The following is a 24,502-nucleotide window of genomic DNA, read 5'->3' on the forward strand; positions in this document are numbered from 1 at the left end:
TGGTAGAGGACTAGCCTTGATCAAAAGCAGCTCACAGACTGTGCCCAGATCCTGAGTTCAAGGTCTGGGACTGGGAACAAACAGACATACACACCAATCTGTGCAGCCATCCGGCTAAAGCAGGTAACCTTCTTGTCTCCAACTGGATTGGACAGAGTTCCCTGGGAAAGGGGCTGCCATCATCTTGACTCCGCCCATTCTGCCTGCATCACAGGATTCCAGCCACACTCCCATTCTTTCATGGTTCTTTCTGACCAATGGGATACAAGAATGGTGGCCATGTCCACATTCCATACTGCCCAGTAGCACTGGGATTCCATCTGTTGGTTGACACCACTACCAGCAGTTGAGGAAGGTAGAGGTAGCTGAGTGATGAGCAGGAGACTCGAGGCCTAGGAGGAGAGGCCTTGCTCAGCCACCATGTGCCCACCTGCGCTCTGGCCCTCTCCCCCCCTTCTCCGTGGCACAGCATTTCAAACCTGGTGCTGCTGGCTCAAACCCATTTTGCCTCTTGGATTCGTCAGGCAATGGTGCAATGGTGTACCTCTAGCCAGCTTGTGGCCCTGACCTGGTCCTGGCCCCCTTGTCCTCTGCTCTGGACCTGATGTCCGCCATTCCACTCCCATTGCTGTTCTCCCCACCTGGAGCAGCTGCCAACAGATTTTGCCAGCAGCACATGTGAGTGGCGGCCACACAGGCCCGCTCCCTGCAACCCCATATCACCCCCCCTCCCAACCAGGACCAGCGCCTCCTCTGTGCCCCACAGTCTGGCCCACGCCTTGCCATAAATTTGCCCCAGGAGTGGGGGTGGGTATTAACCCTAGGATCCCATCCCCATCTCCAGCGTCTAGTGTCTCAGGAAATGGGGAGATGCAGGGTTGGGTGATTAGTGGACACCACAGAGCCCCTGACCTGGAGCAGTGGGAGCCACACAGCCGCACATCTGCACCCTTCCTTTCCCTGGTGGGAACCTGGTGGGGAGCAGCATGTCCACACCTGCCTTCTGGGGTCTTTTCCCTTTTTCTGGGGATGGGAGGCATTGGATGCAGAAGATAGGCCCCCCCTTTCTGGGTGAACCCTTGTCTTCTGTGCTCGGTCATCCTTTCACCTGAAGACAGAGAGACAGAGAGAGAGATCATCTTTCTCCTTGTACAGCCTGACTGTGCTCAGGTGAGTAATCACTTGGCAAATTGCAGGTGTTGCATGGATGAGTCTTCTGTCACCAGTCTGGATGTGTGTGTGTGTGTGTGTGTGTGTGTGTGTGTGTGTGTGTGTGTGTGTGTGTGTAGCAGTGAGTGGTAACAAGGAGGCTGAATGCTTTGGTAACTTCTACCTGCTATCTTTTGGGCATGCATGGGCTTCATAGCTGAGGTCTAGGAGCCTGGAAACATGAGACGCTTGAACAGGACACAGCACTATTAAATTACAAGAACAAGGGATCTGTGTGCCCTGGAACTGTGTACTCCATTGGGCCTGGTTGGTGGCAGTGGGAACTTGGGAGGACCTAGGAGTGCAGCCTGCAGGGGATGGCTTCCCCGGAGGACAGAGAGCATGGCCAACATTTAGTAAAGATATGAGTCCTGCTAGTATGGAGTGCAACAGCATAGGTCAGACTCTGGGTCTTCCAATCATGATCTCTGATGGGCGAGGCCAACTCTATTTTAAATCTTGAGCTGTGATCTTCAGATCTCACCCTCCTGAGTACCTAGGATTATCGGCATGAGCCTCTGGCACTGGGACTCTGGTTCTTTTTGGTATATTAGGGTTTGACCTCAAGGCCTTAGGCTTGCCAGTCAGGTCTTCTACCAGCTTTTCTGTCTTGGGCATTTCTGAGACTTAATATATGCTCAGGTTGGGGTGGATCACAGTCCTCCTATCTGTGACAGACATGAGCCACCTGGTTCAGTCCTCTGTAGTTGGGATGGTAGACATGTAGAGCCACGCTCAGTCAGTGGTTTAGATGGACTGTCACAAACTCAGTCCACAGCAGCCCATTTTTGACCACAGGTGAAGCTCTGGGTTGGGCCTCAACCATTAGACTTCAATCTCCTCATGGGACAGTTTTGAGAAAACAATTTATTAATACAGAGGGATCTCTAGAGCAGGGCCAGGCACAGAGTTAGGGGCTGTTAGATACGGTTCTTGGCAGTTCTGTGAGTATTTGACAGAAAATACCCAGAAAGATCTCAGATGGTGTGTGTTATTAATGTTGTGACAGGTATGGGATTATGAAACAAAACACGACTCTCTTTCTTTAATACCCAATCCCCATGAGGAACAGGATCCTTCACTTTGTTCAGATTTGAAGCTGGGGAAACTGAGGCACAGAGAAGCTGGGTGACCTACTTATGACTCCCAGCTGACAGGAAGCTCGGCCTGACTTCTCTGCCATGCTCCCTAGGACAATAGGTGTTATTCAGTCTACTTCTTGTGGTGGGAAGTCCACTTCTTTTCAGTCGTGGGGCTTGAACTCTGGGCCTGGGCCAGCTCCCTGAGCTCCTCAGCTCAAAGCTAGTACTCTATCACTTGAGTCACAGGGCCACTTCCAGTTTTCTGGTGGTTCTTTGGAAATAAGAATCTCACAGGTGTTCCTGCCCGGGCTGGCTATAAACCACAATCCTCATATCTCTGCCTCCATTGTACTTAGGATTACAGGCCTGAGCAACAGGTACCTGGCTTAAGTGTAATTTTGACCTTCTTTATTTTTTTTTCTCTCTCTCAGGAACTGATTGAATGGGTGCTGGAGGAGTTGGCCCAGCATCCCCAATGTAGTTGGAACCAAGGTGGCCCTCTCATTCTGGAGGTGGGCTGTGGGTCAGGAGCTGTCTCGCTCAGTCTGTTGTATCAGCTCCATGAGGTAAGTCCCTCTGTGCCCTGGCTAGACCGTGAACCGTGACAGTTATTCATTGTCTATCTAGCCGTACTGGATTCAGTACTGTGATCAATGACCTTTTCTAGCAAAAATTTCTTGTTAAAATTATGATACATAGCTATGGAATGAAAATTTAATGTCATCTTAAGAGAGTCATTTAGGGTTCTGGGAATGTGGCTTCATGGTAAAGTGATTGCCTAGCATGCATGAAACCCTGGGTTCAATTCCTCAGTAACACATAAACAGAAAAAGAAACACTGGAATTGGTCCTGTGCCTCAAGTGGTAGGAATTGAGCAAAAAAAAAAAAAAGCTGAGGAATAATTCCCAAGCGCTGAGTTTCAGCCCCAGGACTGCCAAAACAAGAACAGCAGCAACAACAACAATGAACATTTAGTTAGTAAATGCAAAATAAAGAATCCAAACTTGGAATATATAATTGTTCCTTCCATATTGATACTTGATAATAGTCACTAATTCATGTACGTTACCTATATTAGGATACTGTGTTGAAAAAAAGTTTTGTTCATTAGCTCAGGGCAATTAATGCCAGGAATGTGCTTAGATGTCAGGTGAAGATTAATTCTGGAAATTCAAAGATTCCAGGATTTTGAGAGGGGTCACTGCTAATCACAATGAGAAGGGTAGTCTAAGTGAGATTTGGAAATCATTTTGACCAGTCATAGCACCAAAAAGGCAGAAGCTAATTAACAGTCATGATAGAAGAGAAGGAATAACTCCAGATGGAAGCAAAAAAATGATAGTAGCTAAGGTATAGCAGAAACAGTTCTAGTGAACCATTTTTGGTTATTGAAGAACTAGTTATCAACTAGGCTTATTCCTCATTGCTTTAGCATTCTAAATCTCTTAGGCTAGATAAATGTGCCTCCTTCTATGCTGTTCTTTCATACCTGATATCCTTTGTTTTCTAAAAATCTGTCTTTCTATATTTCTCTATGAACATTTCCTAATACTAAATACACCTATACATATGTCACAGGATGCTAATGTAAGGGTCCCATAGCTCATGAGTCATTAATGTAACAAAATGGAAAAGGAGGAGATATTTATTGCTACCTCAATTTTTCTGAAAAGCTGCAATGTCATCATTTGGTTCAAATTTCCATTCTCTGTCTACATAGTGTCATTAAGTGAACATAAATGCAAATATGAGCCGGGTGCTGGTGGCTCTTGCCTCTAATCCTAGCTAAAACCAGAGGATTGTGGTTCAAATCCAGCCTGGTCAGGAAAGTCCATGAAACACTTATCTTCAATTAGCCATCAGAAACCCAGAAGTGGTGCTGTAGCTAAAGTGGTACAGCATTCAAGTTGAGCTGAAATGCTGAGAGACAGTGCCCAGGATCAGTGTCCAATCCCCACAATCAACAAAAAAGTGCAAATATGGCTTTAATTTTCCCCCAAAGGAATGATGAAGTCAATATTAATCTTCCCAAAGGATTCAGTGCACCTACTTTTGCTGAGTATGTAGATTTATGGGAGTGATATAGAGAAAGCATTACTTCTATGTGGAACGTGAAGCCACTTCCTTTCTAAATCACGCTTTATAATCACGTAATTTTGTAAAAAGGAGAATGGAAGAATTGTTGGGAGCTGACAGTAAAGCTCCAACCTCATTTTGACCCTTGTGCTCACTTGAAGGCACGTACAAGGAACTGGCATTCATGAAAAACACCAGGTGTCCGGGTGTGCCTTGCTATGTCTGTAGAATTTGTTTTACTTTCTATCAGATGACCTGGTCTTGTTTCTTTCTGCACCCTTGTTTTTATTAAAATTTTCCTTGCTTTTCTGCACTATGGTGACCTTAGGCTACCCCTTGACTTCTAATAGTACAAATAAGGAGAGTTAAAAATAAACGGGGCTGCAGTCTTGAGCTGCAGACCTCCCGACCCCATCCTTTGTCTTATGTCTTTATTTTTCCATCCTCGCCCCCTAAATCAGGAGTCTCTTTCATTGCCAGCTGGTTCCGGCAAGTGGCGCCTGAACAGGGACCCTGAAAACCTGGGATCAAGGCAGAGGACCCCGCTAAGGTAAGAGTACGTGTCCGGAAAAAGAGTGGGTGATAGTATAGTCGGGAGTAAGAAATTATGGGTCAAGGAAACAGCCGCACATTATATGTGCAGGCTCTTAAGGGCATGATTCAAGCTCTAGAAGTAAAAGTTGGACAGAGTCAATTAGAGAGCTTCTTTCGCTTTATTGAGGAAGTATTCCCCTGGTTTCCGGAGGAAGGAACCATTAGTTTAGAAACTTGGCAAAAAATAGGAAAAATGATTCAGGAGCATTATGATGCAAGTGGCCCTGAAAAAACCCCAGTGGATGCTTTTACACTTTGGAATTTAGTTCGAGACTCTCTGGACCCCAGACATGAACAAATAAAATTTAATCAGTTGATTAGGAAAGTTGGACAGGGTAACGAGTCTCGCCCTGCCCCAGGAGCACATACTGCTGCCCAAAAGAAATCAAATACATTGATAAAAGTTGAATCTATTGAGTCAGAAAATGAGAAAAATTCAGATGGCTCGGATGCTGAGGAAAAGTCAGATGACTCAGATACTGAGGAAAAAATATATGATGAGCCTATTGAGGATAAAACAGTCCATTTTGAGGAAATGTTAAATTCTTTTATGAAAAAAATTGTCACAGATTGAAGCAATGCAACGACCCCCTTTAAGGGTGAATGTTTGTGAGCCCTCTTTAACAGCTCTAGGGGACTCAGATTTCTTTCCGCCACCCCCTCTGCCTGTTATTCCCCAGGGGCAGTCTACTCGGTCTGCGCAGCTTAGTTGGCCCAGGCCTTTGGAGTTATCTAGTCCTCCTAATGATGAATTCCCTCTTGGGACAGGGGCTATTTGCCCTCCCAGGCATAGTGCCTTGCAGCTCTCATTAGCACAGGCTGATCAAAGAGGGGAGGATATTTCTGGTTTTCATTTATTTCCTGTAATGGAGGACCAAAACCAACAAAGAACTCACCAACCTATTCAATTTAAACAAATAAGAGACTTGAAAAACGCTTGCGCTCAATATGGACCTACAGCTCCATTTACGCAGGTAATTTTGGAAACATTGTCCACTGATGCTTTATGATTGGAAACAATTAGCCAGAGCTTATCTTAGTGGAGGAGATTACTTGTTGTGGAAGTCTGAATTTGTGGAACAGTGTCAGGCCACAGCAGAGGTTAATAGGGCTAATAATATACCTACTACTTTTGCAAAGCTTGCTGGGGAAGGTGCTTATAATGACATCCATACCCAGTTAAATTACCCTGTGGGCACATATGCTCAGATTAATGCCGCTGCTAAGCGTGCCTGGAAGAAACTTCCTAACTCTAATAAGACGAGGATCTTTCTAAAATTAGACAAGGACCAGATGAACCTTATCAAGACTGTCTCTCGGTTACTAGAGGCAACAAGCCGTCTCATCCAAGATGGGGATGCCGGTATGGTTCTTGTACAATTGGCATATGAAAATGCTAATGCAGCTTGCCAAGCAGCCATTAGACCACTTAGAAAAAAAGGAGGAATAACTGATTATATTCGGCTCTGTGCTGACATTGGCTCATCCTATATGCAGGGCCTCACACTGGCTGCTGCACTTCAGGGACAAACCATAACTGAATTCCTCCGCTCTCCCCAGGGAGGCAAAAATGGAGGAAGATGTCCCCGAATTGCAGGATCTCCTGGCAGCTGTTTTTCTTGCGGCTAAATGGGCCATCTAATAACTCAATGTCCTAATCAGAAAAAGGGAGCTAAACTAAGGAGATGCCCCCGATGTAATAAGGGAAGACATTGGGCCAGGGATTGTAAATCTGCTTTTGATAGTGCTGGCCATCCGATTCTGGAAAACTGGCAGAGGGGCCAGCCCCTGGCCCCTCAACAAAAAAACGGGGCAGCCCCGTCCTTTTCACGGCTTCAAGCCTACCTGCTGGCAACCAACAGCAACAACAACAAACGGTTTCCAGTCTCCTCAGAGCAACCCCAGGAAGTGCAGGATTGGACCTCTGTTCCTCCACCTACACAGTATTAACTCCTGAGATGGGAGTTCAAGCTCTGCCTACGGGCATAGTTGGCCCCATTCCAAAAGGAATTGTTTGTCTGTTATTAGGCCGCAGTAGCTTGGAATTGAGAGGCCTACATATTACCCCAGGAGTGATATATCAAGTCTATACTGGAGAAATAAAAATTATGGCCTCAGCGCCTACTGGAGTTATATCTATTTCTGCTGATATCTATATCACTCAGCTGGTCCTAGTTCCTTTAATCTCTGTTGGAAATTCTGTTACTTCTGTCCCTAGAGGCACAAAATATTTTGGGGCCTCAGATGTAATTTGGATTCAAAATATAAAACAAGGAAGGCCTGAACTTATAATTTATATTCAAGAAAAGCCTTTTCAAGGTGTGCTGGATACTGGAGCATATGTATCTGTAATAGCGAAAAAATATTGGCCTTCTCACTGGCCCCTTATTGTCTCTCTCACATCCTTAAAAGGAATTGGCCATGCTATAGATCCACAGCAATGCAGTGCTATTCTCAATTGGAAAGATGATGAGGGCCATTCTGGAACTTTTCAGCCTTATGTGCTGGATCATTTGCCCATTAATTTGTGGGGGAGAGATATTATGGAAAAAATGGGAGTTTATTTGTTTAGTCCAAATGATGTAGTCACTCGACAACTCTTAGATCAAGGACTGTTACCTTCAGGGGGACTAGGGATTGATCAACAAGGCATTCGAGAGCCCATTCAGCCACAGCCCCGACCAAATAGACTAGGTTTAGGATATTTTTAGCGGGGGCTGCTGCTCATCCTGCCCCTCACGCCGATCCTATTACATGGTTATCAAAAACTCCGGTGTGGGTGGATCAGTGGCCCCTATCAAATGAAAAGATTATTGTTGCCCAGCAGCTGGTGCAGGAACAGCTGGAATTGGGCCATATAGCTCCCTCTACTTCTCCATGGAATTCACCTATTTTTGTTATCAAAAAGAAATCTGGAAAATGGAGACTTCTTCAAGATCTCCGGCGAGTAAATGTCACTATGGAACTTATGGGGCCGTTACAACAAGTTTTGCCCTCCTCAATGGCCATTCCACAAAATACATACAAAATAATAATTGATTTAAAAGACTTTTTATACCATACGCCTTGCCTCTCAAGATTGCAAACGTTTTGCATTTAGTGTCCCTTCTACTAATTTTAAAGAACCCATAAAACGGTACCATTGGTTAGTATTGCCTCAAGGCATGGCAAATAACCCCACCTTGTGTCAAAGTTTGTAGCCCGGGCTCTTTCTTTTACTCGCCAAAAATTTCCTTCCGTTTATATTATTCATTATATGGATGATATATTGTTAGCTCATTTAAACCCTACAGTACTACGACAAGTTTTTGGACAATTAAAACTAGACCTTACCTCTTTTGGATTAATTGTAGCCAATGATAAAGTGCAAGAGCATCCTCCGTTCACTTAACTTGGTTATATTTTGGGTCCTTATTATTTTACTAGTCAAAAATTACAGATTAAAACTTCTCATTTGCCTACTTTACATGGTTTTCAGAAATTTCTGGGAGATATTAATTGGCTTTGCCCTTATCTTAAATTATCTACAGCTGAATTAAAACCTTTATTTGATTTGTTAAAAGGAGACCCTAACCCTGCATCCCTCAGAGAATTAACAATTGAAGCGGCTAAAGCTTTAAAAATAGTAAATTCTGCTATCTCTTCCCAAAATGTAAATTATATTGATTATTCAGCTCCTTGGGAAGCTTATATTTTAACTACACCTCATTCTCCCACAGCGGTCCTCTGGCAGAAGGGACCCCTTCTATGGCTTTCTTTATCTGCTACTCCTTCAAAAGTATTAACTCCTTATTATGAATTGGTGGCTACTTTAGTTCACATGTGCCGTGTGGAATCTTGTAAATATCTTGGACGAGATCCACATGTTATTTACATTCCCTATACATTACAACAGCAGGAATGGCTTTATTTTCATTGTGATTCCTGGGCTATTGCTTGGGCTAACTTTATGGGCACAATTTCACATCATTATCCCTCTAACAAATTGCTTCAATTTGCCTCTTTTTATACTTTCATATTTCCTCACGTGGTATCTTTATCACCTCTTTCTATGGCTGCCTTAGTGTTTAGAGATGGATCATCTAATGGAATGGCTGCTCTTACTATTGATGGAAATACTACATCCTGGGATACTGGTCTTTCTTCAGCCCAGGAAGTTGAGCTTCAAGCAGTTTTACAAACCCTTACGCTTCTGCCTACTAGTGCTTTTAATTTATATTCAGATAGTCATTATGTTATTCGAGCCCTTTGGGTTATTGAAACTGTCCCCTTTCTTGGAACAGCAAATTCCACTATTCAAACTCTTTTTCGCCAAATAGAGCTTCTTCTTCACTCTCGCACTTGTCCATGTTATTTTGGATTTATACGTGCCCATACTAAACTTCCTGGTCCATTAAGTGAGGGCAATGCTATTACAAACAAGACTACTCAAGTTTTTCTTACTCAAATTGATTTGGCAAAACAATCACATGCCATCCATCATCAAAACAGTCGTGCTTTACGCCGACAATTCCAAATCACTCGTGAGGCAGCTCGTCAAATTGTAAAGACCTGTCCTAGTTGTATTACTTTCTTACCAGTGCCCTCCATTGGAATTAACCCTCGAGGTTTAGTTGCCAATTAGATCTGGCAAATGGACATTACTCATATTCCATCCTTTGGACGGCTTCGCTTTGTTCATGTTACTATACTTATTCTAATTTTATTATAGCTACTCTCGTTGCTGGGGAGACTAGCAAGCATTGTATTTCCCATTCTCTGCTTTGTTTCGCCACTATGGGACTTCCTAAATATATTAAAACTGACAATGGTCCTGGATATGTCGGACAAGCTTTTCAAAATTTTTGTAAACCTTAACAGATTATTCACTCTACAGGTATTCCCTATAATCCTCAAGGTCAAGGAATTGTTGAACTAGCTAATGGTTTGCTCAAACATCAAAATTTTAAATTAAAAGGTGGGGAATTATACCCCATCTCTCCTGTTAATATTCTTTCTCATGCTTTGTTTGTACTAAATTTTTTAAACTTAGATTGTAATGGCCTTTCTGCAGCACAGCGGTTTTGGGAAAAAAGAGAGCAAAGAGTTTTTGCTCAAGTAAAGTGGAAGGATCCGTTAACAGGTGCTTGGCATGGGCCCAATACGGTTTTAACATAGGGTCGAGGATATGTTTGTGTTTTCTCACAGGAAGAAAATGACGCCAGCTGGTTGCCTGAACGCTGCGTTAGGATTGTGGAGACTTATGCAGATGACACAAACGCTGACCCATTGGGCTTACATGCCGGATTCCCCGACTGTGCACCCAGCCACCTGGGAGGGAGTTGACGTACTCATTCATGTTAATAGATCAGCATACGGTACAGCCCCCGATCCTTTCATCCAATATATAAAAATAGGAAATTTCTCAGCTTCAGGTATTGGAACTCCTTTATGTTTTACCACCAATTTTAAAAGTTCCATTCCAGGCTGTACTTTTATGCAATCCATGACTCATAAAATTCGGATCCCAGACAAAAATCTAATGTACAATATACAAATGACATCCTTGCCAGGTGGCCAATTAGTTTATGCAAATTCTACTCCGTCCTATAGGATACCCCGTTGCATTAATTCTTCACAGATAGAATCTACAGGAGAGCCTCATCCAATAAGGTGCAGGCATTTACAGCCATTTGTTACCAATATTTCTGGAACTAATTCTCAATTATTGGATTGGTCTGGAGCTAATCTTACTAATAAGTTCAATCCTGGATTGTGGTGGATGAATGGGCAACCTCGACATCATGTTTGGAGGTGGCTGCACTTAATAATATAACTTGGCCCAATTCATCCCTTTTAAAAAAATTATGAGTTGTGTATCCCCACCCCATGTTATTATGTATGGACCATTTAATAATTCAGTAGGAGCTAATTATTTTAATGTTACCTGTTCTAATTGTTTTTTTACTAATTGCTTATATAGTGGCATAACTGAATCCATACTTATTGTTAGACAACCACCTTTTGTTATGCTTCCTGTAAATATTTCTGAAACTTGGTATGAAGATTCTGGTATTCAGGTGTTAAAACAATTGAAAGAACTAATGCGCCCTTGTAGGTTTGTTGGGCTACTTATAGCTGGTGTTCTAGCCTTTATTTCGTTAGCTGCCTCCTCAGCAGCAGCTGCTGTGGCATTAATTCGAAATGTACAAACTGCCCATTATCTTAATCAGCTTGCTCATAATACTACACAGGCTCTACACTTTCAAGGTAGGATTGAAGATAAGGTAGAACAAAAACTAGAAGCCTTATATGAGTCAGTATTATCTTTAGGAGAACAAGTTCGCGCTCTGCAAACTTTACAGGGAGTGTGCTGTCATGCCAGGTTTGATTTTATTTGTGTGACTCCTCATATATATAATGAATCAAATTACTCATGGGAAAAGGTTGTAGCACATCTTAATGGTATCTGGCACCATAATGACTTGTCTTTAGATCTTTTTCAGCTTCACAGGCAAATTGCCGGATTAGAACAAGCCCCACCACTGGACACTGAAGTGGCCAAAATAGCTAACAAGATGTTTGAACAATTTCAACACTATATCCCTTCCCTGTCTAATGCTAAAGGATTTTTAATGACATTGCTTGGCCCCAGTGAACTTTTATTGTTGGTTTTTCTTTGCCTTCCTTGTATCATATGTGTCCTGCAAAACTCTCTTACGAGTTTAGCCAGTCAGTTACATAAGATCAAGCTCCAAATAAATGAATTTCTCCCGAGAGGAACTGCAGCCAGAGACGGGTAAGAGGGGGTCCAGTCTGACCAACCTAAGACAGGGTCTTCAGCTTTGCTCTGAAGAAGTTCCCAAAGACGGGTAAGGCAGACAAGGTGATCCACCCAACCTGAGACAGGCGGGTTCACTTCTTCAAAAAAAAAGATGGGGGAGGTGTTGGGAGCCGACAGTAAAGCTCCAAGGTCATCTTGACCCTTGTGCTCACTTGAAGGCACGTACAAGGAACTGGCATTCATGAAAAACACCAGGTGTCCGGGTTTGCCTTGCTATGTCTGTAGAATTTGTTTTACTTTCTATCAGATTACCTGGTCTTGTTTCTTTCTGCACCCTTGTTTTTATTAAAAATTTCCTTGCTTTTCTGCACTATGGTGACCTTATGTTACCCCTTGACTTCTAATAGTACAAATAAGGAGAGTTAAAAATAAACGGGGCTGCAGTCTTGAGCTGCAGACCTCCCGACCCCATCCTTTGTCTTATGTCTTTATTTTTCTGTCCTCGCCCCCTAAATCAGGAGTCCCTTTCGTTGCCGGCTGGTTCTGGCAAAGAATGATTGTTTCCAATGCAAGTCATATATGAGAGAATGGACTTAACTGGAAAAAAAGAGTCCATCTTGAGAAAATAGGAATTATACTAGCAATGAATCTGGTGGCTAAGATTACATTTCTTTTCTTTCTTTTCCTTTTCTTATATTCTTTTTTGTAGTTGTTGGTCGTGGTACTTGAAATCTGGGACTGGGCGCTGTCCTTCTGCAATGCAGCTCAAGGCTAGTGCTCTTCCACTTGAGCCACAGTATCACTCCCAGTTTTCTGGTAATTATTGGAGAAAAGAGTCTCTAGGACTTTCCTACCTGGGCTGGCTTTAAACCCCAATCCTCGGATCTAACCACACCCAGCTTAGGATCACATTTCTAACATTGTACACTCCAGATATGTAATGTATATGTTCATCTATCTTTATGTTAATTATTGAGTTAAAAATCTGGGCTACAGGTTAGACTTTACACTCACAAAATTGTTTGCAGTTTAAAAGTTGATACTCCTGGAAAAATAAAACCTAAGAAGGTAAAGGAGTCTGAGAAGTTCAATTTTCATCAAGCCTAGGCAGAACAGGCTTTGAGACACTACCTATAATTAAACAGCCAAAAGCTGGAATACCAGTCATGAGCAAGATTGCTGAATAAGAGCATGAGGATTTTGCATACATACATACAAACATACACATACACACAAAGGGACTTATATGTGCACACAAAAATACACAAATGAAACAACTCTCAGAATATGTAAAAAAGTTAGAAAACAATTGAAAATATGTCCTGAGTAAGACTAGAATCAAGTGATAATTTTTAATATTAGAAATCCCTCAAGTGAACTTTCCCCCCAAAATTTGAGAATATTACATAGGTAGGAATCAGAGATAGTAAGAGAGTCAAGCAACATTATTAACGGGACAGGATCCATGGAGGAATGAATCAGGGAACCATATAGGTGCATATAAAAATGTTCATATCTTGTGTGAATTGTTAGAACATCTTTGAAAATAGTACATAAACAGTCTGAGCAGTCAGTCTAGTGGATAAGATCATAGGAGAAGTTCAGAATTGCTAGTCTGTTTCTAGAGTAAATAAACAATGGGATACAAACCTGGAATTCTAGCACTTCGACAGGAGATTAGAGAATGGAATTACATTGCAATACCTTCCCTGGACCAGGTAGAATAATTTTGTCTCAATAAAACAAACCAAACAACAAAAAAGGAATACACAGTTGGAATTTTGGGCTAATTTTCTAATTATGTTTTGAGAAGTCAAGTTTCCTATTGAAATGCAACTCATATATATCCTCACTTGTATTTTAAATACTCTATTACAGAACATTCTAGATGCAAAATGGCTCATCATTTCCATCCAAAAATTTGCAAAACTAAGTAAGCACCATTCTGTTGGATTCCAAAGAAATGTTGAAGGATTACAAGAGCTTAAGCCTGGAGAAATAGCAAAGTTCATCTAATGTAGGACTTTGTAGACCTTGCTAAATTAAAATTTAGATTTAAAATATGTATTTTTGTTTTGTTTGTAATTTTATATTCTATAGGATACTACAAAATTTTTTAAGTAGAGGGATTAATGGACAAATTCACAAATGATTCTTGCATTCTATTTTCCTAGAATATTCTTTCAAGAGAGTTATAAATAGAACACAGTTAATAAATAATTCTCACAGTTCATATATACCATGTTAATGTGAATAATCTAGACAGAGTTGCTAAAAAATGGATGATATTAATTTATAAATTTAGAAAAACAGCAATTTTTGAGGGTTTGGTTTAAAATGGTATGAAGAGAGTAATTGTGTGACATCTTTTTTCAACCACTAAGTAACACAGGAAGCCATTTCCTTATTTACGTGCCTCTGTATACATTGAGAAAAATGCTAGGTTTGGGGTTTGTACTCAACTTTGTTTTATTGGTTTGCCTAGAGCTTGAACTCTTGGCCTGGGCAGTGTCTCTGAGCCTGTTTATGCTCAAGGCTCATGCCCTACCACTTCAGTGCCACTTGTGTCTGGCTTTTGCGGAGAAGTAAATTAGAGATAAGATTTTAAGAAACCTTCCTACCAGGGTGGGCTTTGAATAATTTTCCGATCTTAGCTTCCTGAATATCTATGATAATTAAAAAAGTATAAATATAAATAATATTTGCAAGTGATCTGATCTTAAGAATACCAGTGGAGGAAAAATTATGCAGCTCAGTTTATTGTGGTGTTCTTTCCAGAACACGGAGGGCATCACATTAGCAGAGGTGTAGTATTTTTCACAATAGAGATAAGCTATTCATGATATGAATTAAGGAATTTTAGGGTGCCCCTTACAAGTTGGAAACTGTTGGGCTAGATGACTTCATGTCATAAATCTTGGGATTGATAGGCATAGAAATAACAGCTTACTCTGATAAAAAAAATTGCTTACTCTTGACGAATTAATTATTACAGATGCTTCATAGTTTTATCCTCTACCAGAATGTGGTTATTTTTCTGTTGAGTTCTCAATTTGTACACTCCATTGGAAAATGGGTCTATTGCATAATTTCATAACATACAAAAAAGTACTGTTGTGAATCTCTAAAGTATGGAATGTTGAGAATTTAAAAATGAGTAATTATGAGTAGTTATTTGTCAAAGAATTTTGAAAAAAACATATACTCTGTCCTCTTAACAACTTATTTAATTTTAAAAGTTATAGGTTTCCATAGCATTAAAGTGTTTTTCTGTTTTAGAATGAGAAAGTAATAAATTTATTCTTTTTCAAAAAATTCGGCAAGTATATTATGAAAATATTGTCTAGTTGGATAACAATCACGTTGATGACCCTCTGATAAAAAAGAGGTAATCAATTTGAATTAGATGTCAAATAGAATTGAATTTTAAAATATTGCTACATAAAGAATAATATTTACTGTGCCAATACAGTAAAATTACATTTTACGCAGCTTATTTGTTCAATTTTATTATCAAATTGATGTACAGTGAGGTTACAGTAATTGTAAGGTAGTGAATACAAACCATTTCAAACTTGTTACCCCTCCTGCATTTTTCTCACAGTTTTCCTTCACCCCTTCACCCCTCACAAGTTATAATGTACATTTCCAACATGTTGTCTTGTGAGTGTTGCTATTGCATTGGTTTTTCCTTTTTCTTTTGTCTCACCATTTTGCTTTTCCTCTTCCCTATTTAAGGTAAATGCATACACAATACAAAATCAATTACAGCAGGAATGAACTATAGGGGAAAAAATCCAAAGAAAACAAATAACATAGTTTATCAAAAACAACAACCACAAATGAAAAAATCTGGTTCCATATCTTGGAATTCATTTTGCTGAGCATCAGCTTATATGGTTATATATGTACGCAGTACAAAGCCACTGGAAAATAATAGCTGCATGGACACTATATCATGAAAAGAGCATGTTAACTTTTGGATGGTAAAGGTGGAATTAGGATTGGTGAATTCGCGGTTCTGATAAAGGAATTTCAAGAGTTTTAAAGTTATGACAGGTAAATTTGAATTGTTCAAAAATTTTAACAACTTAGCCTATTAAGAAAATTTAAAATTACCTGGGAGAATAGGCTTTCATGCAAAGAAATCAACGGAGACTTAGTAGAGAGGAAGCAATGTGGGTGAAGATGGCTCTTTTTCACACTAAACAAACAAACCTCAGAAACGTTGCTGTAAATCCTGTTGGTTCCCTTGGAATTATCCTTACCCAGGAAATATATTCTCACTGTGTGAAACAAGGTTGTATTGGAATTTAAATTCAAGTTCTTAAAAAAAATAAGACATCAAAATTTGTGAATTTACCTTTAATTACCAAACAGTAAATCTCTGAAAAAGATAATTTGAGTCAAAATATTTAGGGAGAAAGTTCTCTCCAAAATGAAAGAAGGTGTTGGGTTTACACATTTCTGTTCGTAACACTTTCCACAATGTCTTTGCATGTGAAGCAGTGAAACAGAAAAAAATCTGATTGTATAATTCAAACCAATGATTTCACATTTCTAAGTGGCTCACAAAAAAATAATATCCTTAATAACATGAGGTAGTGAAGACTTCTCTTATTACATAAGCCAAAATGTTTTGGGTTCAGAAAAGAATTGAGCAAATGGAAAAGGTAAGAAAACATAGTTCTTAGAAGCCCTAGCTAAGCGTATTGGCTTCAGCAGTGAAGGGAGTCCAAACTTTTTTATATAAATTGTGTTAATATTTTTTGGAGGGTCCGGTCATGGGGCCTGAACTCTGGGCCTGGGCTCTGTCCCTCAGCTCTTCTGGTCAAAGTTAGCGCTCTACCACTTGAGCCACAGCACCACTTTCGGCTGTTTTCTTTTTGCTTATGTGGTGCTTAGGAATCGAATCCAGGGTCTCAGGAATTCAAGGCAAGCGCTCTACCAAAGAGCCAACTTCCCAGCCCTAAATTGTGTTAATATTTTTACTAACTAAAGTGATTTTACAGAGCCTATTTGGCTCACTACAATGCCGAACAGATTGAATGGAGACATGAAAATAAATTCCACATCCAAATGAGGCAACTTAAAGAGTTTTCAAAGAGAAATCATGAAGATGTAACAGTGATGGATCCCGTATAGTCCTTCAGCTTCACTAGACTTGAAGCCAAGATGTTGTGATTAATTGGAAATCAGGCAAGAGCTAAGAGGAGGACATAGAAGCAAGACATAGAATCATTGTCTTTTTGTAACAGGCACTGTCTTTCTAGGTATAGGTGATTTAACTCTACTCTCCTCCATACATCTTGGTGAACAAATGCAAGATCAAGAGAAAAATAATATATTGAAATAATTTTGCATAGAATAACTTCATTGTTCCTTATATGGTATCTAAGGAGAGTCCTAAGATAGAAGATAAAAGTGCAGTATTTTTCAGTTTCTTTTAACCATCTTCTTAGCAAAATATATCTTTTAGGTTAGAATTGATTGAACCAAAAAGTGATGGAGTATTTATTTTTGTGGGCACTTTAGACACAAGAAGACTTTCAAGGTAAAAGAAAAAAGAAAAAATACAGCCAAATATTTGTGATCACAGCTTCTTGGACTGTTTTCTGGAGACAAAGTTTTACATTAGATTTCTTCTCATTGACATAGATGTTGTTTCATGGCAACCAAATGCAAGAGGGAAGTTTAATAGACTCGCCTGGCCAATTGAACAGCATGAAAGAAGAAAATGACAAATAATATTTAATGAATTACTTTGACCAATTATTTTGCCAGAAGAAAGAAGGAAAAAATATAATTCAAAATCAATTGACTTAAAAGTATGAAAAAATAATAGTGAAGAGAGATTAGAGAAAACATAGAGGATTGTTTTCTCTCCAATGGAATAATGGGTTCTTGATCTTGTTTCTTCCCTTCTATCTTCACAAGCTATCAAGTGTGTCTCACGACTGGATTATCCAGTTCAGACAGAGAACTCGTAGAAGAAAGATACTATTTGCAGCAGATGTAGATGATTTATAACCTTAGACAATCTATTTAAATCTGTTCAAAATTCTCTCCTATCCCAAACTTCTCTCTTTGGACAGCTTTGTTTACTTTTCCCAAGACTACCCTTCATTAACTGCTTAAAATTTTGGGAGGAAATATTCATACTCTCTAGAAATTTCTGGATGGTTGTCATTTCTGTGTGTTTTTGTTTTTTGTTGTGTTTTTAAACTGAATTTCAAAAGGTTGTGCAAGTGTGTTACAATTAAATATATCCATCTAATTGTCCAGTGCTCTTGGATCAGAGTCACTCCTTCCATCATTCTCAACCAAACGCTTCTCCAAGATTTATTTCAGATTTACCACTTCCTTTATCATATGTGTACATTGAGTATTCTAGCTGTACTTGCCCCTTGTTCATTTTTCATTCATTCTATGTCTTTACTATAATTCCTTTCTGTTTTCAATTTCCTGATAGTCATCCTGTTAAACTGTCTATTAATAATTTGAAAGGTTTATATACATTTCATGGCGTTTCCATTCTGCATATGCTTGGACTAATGTCAGCTTATATTTCCATAATTCATTCATCTGCAGTAACAATTTGCAATACTGGAGACGTGAAGCACCTAAACATGATTTTATTCTCATTCATTTGGAAGATTAATCTTTAGTCAAAAAGAAAGTTAAAAAATGGCATCGAATGTATTCCTAGCTACTAATTTTTATTAATGGCTTTGTACAGCGGTGTGATTGTTTTATTTTACATGGTATAATATTTTCTACTACCTATAAGTTTTGGAAAAACAAGAAAACTAAAATTTATTCCTATAGAGGAATGTGATAGAAAGAGAAGACAGATTTTATGTTTGTCATATCTCTGATGAGTACCCATATTGAAGACTTAAAGTCATTTTTCTTCCTATGTTAGACAGATAGGGAAAACATAGTATTACATATGATAAGACAACTATTTGTGACATTTTAAAATGTACCTTATTAAATGATGACATTTACTTTATTAGCTAATGTTTCGGTTTGAAATTTGGCAGGCTGATGTATTTAACATTTCTGGAAGGCCCCTACTGAAAAACACAAATTGTGGTTGGTACTATTTCTACACTTTAATGAATGGTTGAACGTGTTTGGCATTAGTGCTTGGTAAATAATTCAACGCTATTGTAACTTGCTCCCTACACTTGAAAAACTTGTAATGTCACTAAATATCATCTAGTTGTCAAATGTTATTTTGGCGAATGTGATTTTAAAAAGTTAATTTGTAAAGGAATAACTTTCAGGAGATTAAATGTAGATTATCATTGGTTTGAGAGTGACATTTTTATACCACTGATCCATGTTGTACTGAAGTCCCAGTGTTTTGAAGCCCTAAGGATCTTCTCAATGTTTTTCTGAATTATATTTGAACTCTAAGTAAATTTTTCTGGGCCTTGGTAGACCAGTTATGGATCTATCCTTCCAGGTACTATTTTTTGGCCCACTTATGCTGGACTAAAATCTTTCATTAATCATAGGGGAGGGGTATTAAAAATAATCTTGTGACACCTTGTGAACTTGTTCATTCATATGGGCTGGTCATCTGTAAGTTGAACGTTTGAATTATAGTACATACTCTCAAATTTTGTGATCTCATCTTTCATTTTAAGTTGCCTTGCATTTCACAATTGCTTACTGCTAAATCCTGTATCTCAAGAAACTGGGGCCCTGAAATATAGGAAATGAGAAATTGAAATGGGTCTTTGATTACTTTGGTGCATGTTGCATGGGTCTTTGTGAGAAGTCTTGCCAGTGTTATCTGATAATGCAGGTAAGTGGTACCTGGGATCCTAGGACTGATTGGGTCATGCAGAAGAGTAATATTTGTTAGACATCTTATCAGCAAAATTTGGGAATAATCAGTAGGAATGCTTCAGAAATATGGAGAAAAACAGTTTGGGACCAGTGAATTAAAACAATAAACAGAGAAGCAGAGTAAAATCCCTTATAGATTAGAGGAAAACAACATTTTTTTTTAACCATGTGAATTCAGAAGACCAAGAACAGTTAGAATGTATCACAAGTTTATACCAAAGACACTGCGTTGATACGTTTATATTCTAATATACATTTTAAACCTAATTATTTATATTCTAATTCTACTTATTGGAATAAATAAATATTAATTTATTTGTGAAATTATCAACTAATTCTAGTAAGTTTCACTGTGTGAAATATAAAATCAGCACATATAAATATAAAATATATAACTATATATAATATAAGAAAAAGACACATGTTTTGCATTGTTCTGTTGTGGTTACAGTATCAAAGGCAACTCTGTTTTAAAGTATTATTCCATTATCTCTACCTCAGTGTTTGATAGAGTTCGAACTAAAGCTTTACCATTTGTAGATTTACAGCCTGGAGGCAAGAGAAAACACTGTGATTAAAACATTAGCAATTTAAGGCCCAATAACGAGGAGAAACTTCTGGACTTCTCCTGCAAGTATGTAAATATTTGGTGATAGAAATGCAATAGTGTAACTTCCTGCCTGGTAGGATGGTAGACAGGCCAGGACATTAAATAATCATGAATATGATCAATTTTTTCACCTTCTTAGCTTTAGTTACTTTTGAAATGTTAGATATAATAAACAATTATATTTTGATAAAATACCTTCTAGTCTGAACAGTTCTGACTGAACTGTTCATCTCTATGATCCCTTGTAACTAAGATTAGTTTTGTTCAAGTAAAACAATCTATGCTGTCAGGGTAAGATATTCTGATTGGTCTGTTCCTACATGGAAGAAGAGTAAAGTGTCAGGTAGACATTTGTGCCAGTAAGACCTCATTTTGGAAAATGTCAGCTGCATAAGGTTAGAAGTAGCTCTTAACCAAGGCTTACTTTGAATCCATTAGCTCCACAAAACTCATTCAATTGGATCAATAAGTACTTGAAAAAGCCATCACCTTTGAACCTAGCTATAAATTATTGAAAGTATGATCAAATTCCAAATGAAAAAGACTTAAAATTGTCATTGACAAAAAAAGTTTGCAAATGTGAGCATTTGGCTGAACAATATATTTTTTTCCACTATTCCCAGAATTTTAGGGAAATAAGATCAGTAGCATTGTCAGAAACAATATAGTTTCCTTGTTAAAAGTAGGTAACCAATGATATAAGTCTGTTTAAAGATTGCATCATTAACTACTTAAATTTATAAGATACTACATGTTTCAGCAGCACGTATTCCCAAATTACAATACAGAGATTAACATGGCAATTGCACAAGGATGATATGAAAATTTGTGAAGTATTCCGTACTTTTCATTCTTCAGATGCAAGAAATGAAAAACAGTTATTAAAAAATTGATTACAAAATAACAAGTGTAACAACACACGTAATTAATATAATTAAATTTAGTTTGGCATCAGTGTATTAAATCTTCACATCATAAAGGCGTTTACATACCATAAACTTTACAAAACTTTTGAAATTAGACAAAATTGTCATTTTATCCCAAAGAAAAATAATATTAGGACCTAGGTAAAAAAGGAATCTAAAACTTTCTATAGGGAATACAATCTGAAAGGACACATTAATGAACCTATATATTATAAAATAATATAGAATTCAAATTATATCTAGGAGAGAATAAAATAAATTATGAACATTACACAAACATAGAATATTTTAAAATATTTTTTTCAGACAAGCACCAGAAATACTTTAGTTTCTGTACTACTCATTTAAACAGATAAGTTAAAATTATTTCTGATTAAAATTTCACAAACTCTGCAGAAATCATTATACATGTATACAAAAACTCTTGAATACATTTGACATCCAATGCAGGCAATTCACTTGTAAGAATTCCACGGAATTCATGAATTTTTACAGTAAGTATTGGTGTTGCCGGACGCTGGTGGCTCAAACTATAAAAAGAATTTTGAGGTTTTACCAGGTGTAATAGACTCAGACAGTCCTACCACTATAAAGGTCATGATAAGGTCTCTAAAAGAGACTATTCAAGTTCATAAAGGGCAGAGGATTGCCAAATACTTTTACTCTCATATCTAAACTTGCCTAATCCCACACTGACTCAAAACAGAAAAGGAGGGTTTGGAACCACAGATACTGTAGCCTGGGTTCAGGAAATTACAGATAAAAGGCCTTACAAGGCCATTAAATCAATGGAAAACAAATGACAGGAGCTGACAGATCCTATATAGCTGGAAAAGATTGGCCTATGGCCTGGCCAGTGCATTATACTTCTTCTTCCTTAATTGGATTAGGGATGGCTTCTCATGTAGCTTAGTCAGCTCAGAGACTCAAATGGGTATGTGAAGGGCAGCAAGGCCACTTCAAACCTTGTTATCCCCAGCTTGCCCTTTTCTTTATGGGGCAGAGACATCATGCAAGACATGAAAATACAAATAGGACAAATAGATTCCTCATCGAAGAAGCAAAATTTTTCATAGGGGCCACTGAGGAACAGCTTTATGCTGACAAAATAATATGGAAAAGTGATGATCCTGTATGGATTAACCAGTGGCCCTTAACTCAAGAAAAGATTCAAGCCATACAGGACTTACTTCAAGAACAATTGAGTCAAGGAAGAATAGAAAAGACTACCAGTTCATGGAATACTCCATTTTTTGGTAATAAAAAAGAAGTCAGGAAAATGGAGATTATTACAAGATCTAAGGGCAATTAATAAGACCATGCATGACATGGGAGCCGTTCAACCAGGTCTACCCTCTCCTGTTGCAGTCCCACAGTGTAGATACATAATAATAAACTTACAGGATTGCTTTTCTACAAGAAAATTACAACCAGAAGATTCCAAGAGATTTGCTTTCAGTGTCCCTTCGGCTAATGTTAAAAAACCGTATGATAAGTACCAATGGAAAGTGCTACTTCAGGGCATGAAAAACAGCCCTACCTTATCTCAACAATATGTGAAAAGGGCTATAGAACAAATTAGAGAAAAATATCCAGGGGCATATCTTATTCATTATATGGATGATATACTTATGGCCGATTAAACTAGAGAATAGACAGAAAAAATATTACAGGATATGGTAGAATAATTAACAAAATTTGGATTGATAATAGCTCCTGATAAAGTTCAACATGAACGACCTTTAAATTATTTGGGAAAAGTGATTGGACATGATTATATTATGTCTAAAAACTAAAAACATTAAATGATTTCCAAAAATTATTAGGGAATATTAATTGGATTTGGCCTAGTTTAAAAATAACTACAAGACAATTAGATCCTTTGATGAAAATGTTGGACGGAGACCCTAATCCTAAATCCACCAGGAAAATAACTCCTGAAACCCTATCCTGTATAAAATTGGTAGAAAAAGCATTGAATACAGCTAACATACAACAAATTAATATTGCACAAACATGGTCCTTTATAATTCTGGCTACGAGCTTTTCTCCCATAGGATGTGTTTGGCAGGATGGGATTCTGGAATGGATCCATTATTCCCATAACTCTGGAAAAATAGTTGCTTCATATCCCTTTTTATGTGCTAATTTGATTTTAAAGGCTAGATTAAGAGCTAGAGAATTATTTGGCCAAGAAATACCTAACATTATTATCCCTTATAATAAGAAACAATTAGATCATTTAATACAAATTGATGATGATTGGAAAATTGCTGTATTAACTTACACAAATAAAATAAGCTTTCATATGTTCCAACATCCTTTGTTACATTTTTATACTGAAACCCCTGTGATATTTCCAAAGGTTATGGTTACAGAACTTTTGGGCGGGGCATTAACTATTTTTACAGATGGATCTTCTAGCGGAAAGTCTGTGGTTTATTGCAGTACAAAACCACCATTAATATCTTATGACCCAACTGTATCTGCACAACAGGCAGAACTTATTGCAGTTCTGCTAGCCTTTCAAAATTATTCAGAGGAGTTTAACCTTTACACAGATTCCTGCTATGTGGTTTCCTTGTTTCCTGCCATTGAAACAGCCCTAGTTACTGGTCATTCTAAAGTAAAGGAGTACTTAATAAAATTACAACAACTATTACAACAAAGAACGACAAAAGTATTTGTGGGACACATCAGGGGGCATAGTAATCTCCCTGGACCTTTGTCTCAAGGGAACAAGTTTGCAGACATTAACTAAGGAAAGTCATGTAATGTCAGCTTTAGAAGAAGCTCAGGAAAGTCATAGACTACACCATCAGAATGCTAATGCCTTAAGAATATGTTTCAAGTGTCCTGAGAACAGGCAAGACAAATTATTAGGGAATATGAGGCATGCCAATAAGTTTTTCATCCACAAAAAATGGGAGTAAATCCTAGAGGCTTAAAGCCTAGAGTTCTGTGGCAAATGGATGTTACCCATGTAACAAAATTTGGGAAACTGTCCTTTGTCCATGTTACTATAAATACTTATTCTCATGCTATGGTTGCTACAGCCCATTCTGGACAGGGTGTGAAAGATGTTATTCAACATTTGGTTAAAGCCTTTGTGGATCTAGGAATTCCTAAGGAAATAAAAATAGACAATGGACAAGCATACACCTCCAAAGCTTTTGCTAAATTTTGTGCACAATGAAAAATCATGCATAAAACAGGGATTCCATATAATCCACAAGGCCAAGCAATCATAAAACGGGCTCATCAGACCTTAAAAAGTCAATTGACAAGAATTAGACAGGGAGGAGAGAAGCAATACTCCCCCCATTACACTGTTAACCATGCTGTACTGGTTCTTAATCATTTCAATGCTGATGAGCA

The 24,502-nt window shown here is 38.4% G+C and overlaps 2 pseudogenes; both read left to right on the top strand.

Annotated features, from left to right (window-relative positions):
* The first annotated feature begins 5,540 nt into the window (after window positions 1-5,540).
* Window positions 5,541-6,591, top strand: LOC122126938 (annotated as a pseudogene).
* A 14,358-nt stretch (window positions 6,592-20,949) lies between these two features.
* Window positions 20,950-21,046, top strand: LOC122126945 (annotated as a pseudogene).
* The last annotated feature ends 3,456 nt before the right edge of the window (window positions 21,047-24,502 follow it).

This window comes from Dipodomys spectabilis, unplaced genomic scaffold (assembly GCF_019054845.1).
Source record: "Dipodomys spectabilis isolate Male_0828 unplaced genomic scaffold, ASM1905484v1 ptg000293l, whole genome shotgun sequence".
In the NCBI taxonomy this organism is placed as follows: Eukaryota; Metazoa; Chordata; class Mammalia; order Rodentia; family Heteromyidae; genus Dipodomys; species Dipodomys spectabilis.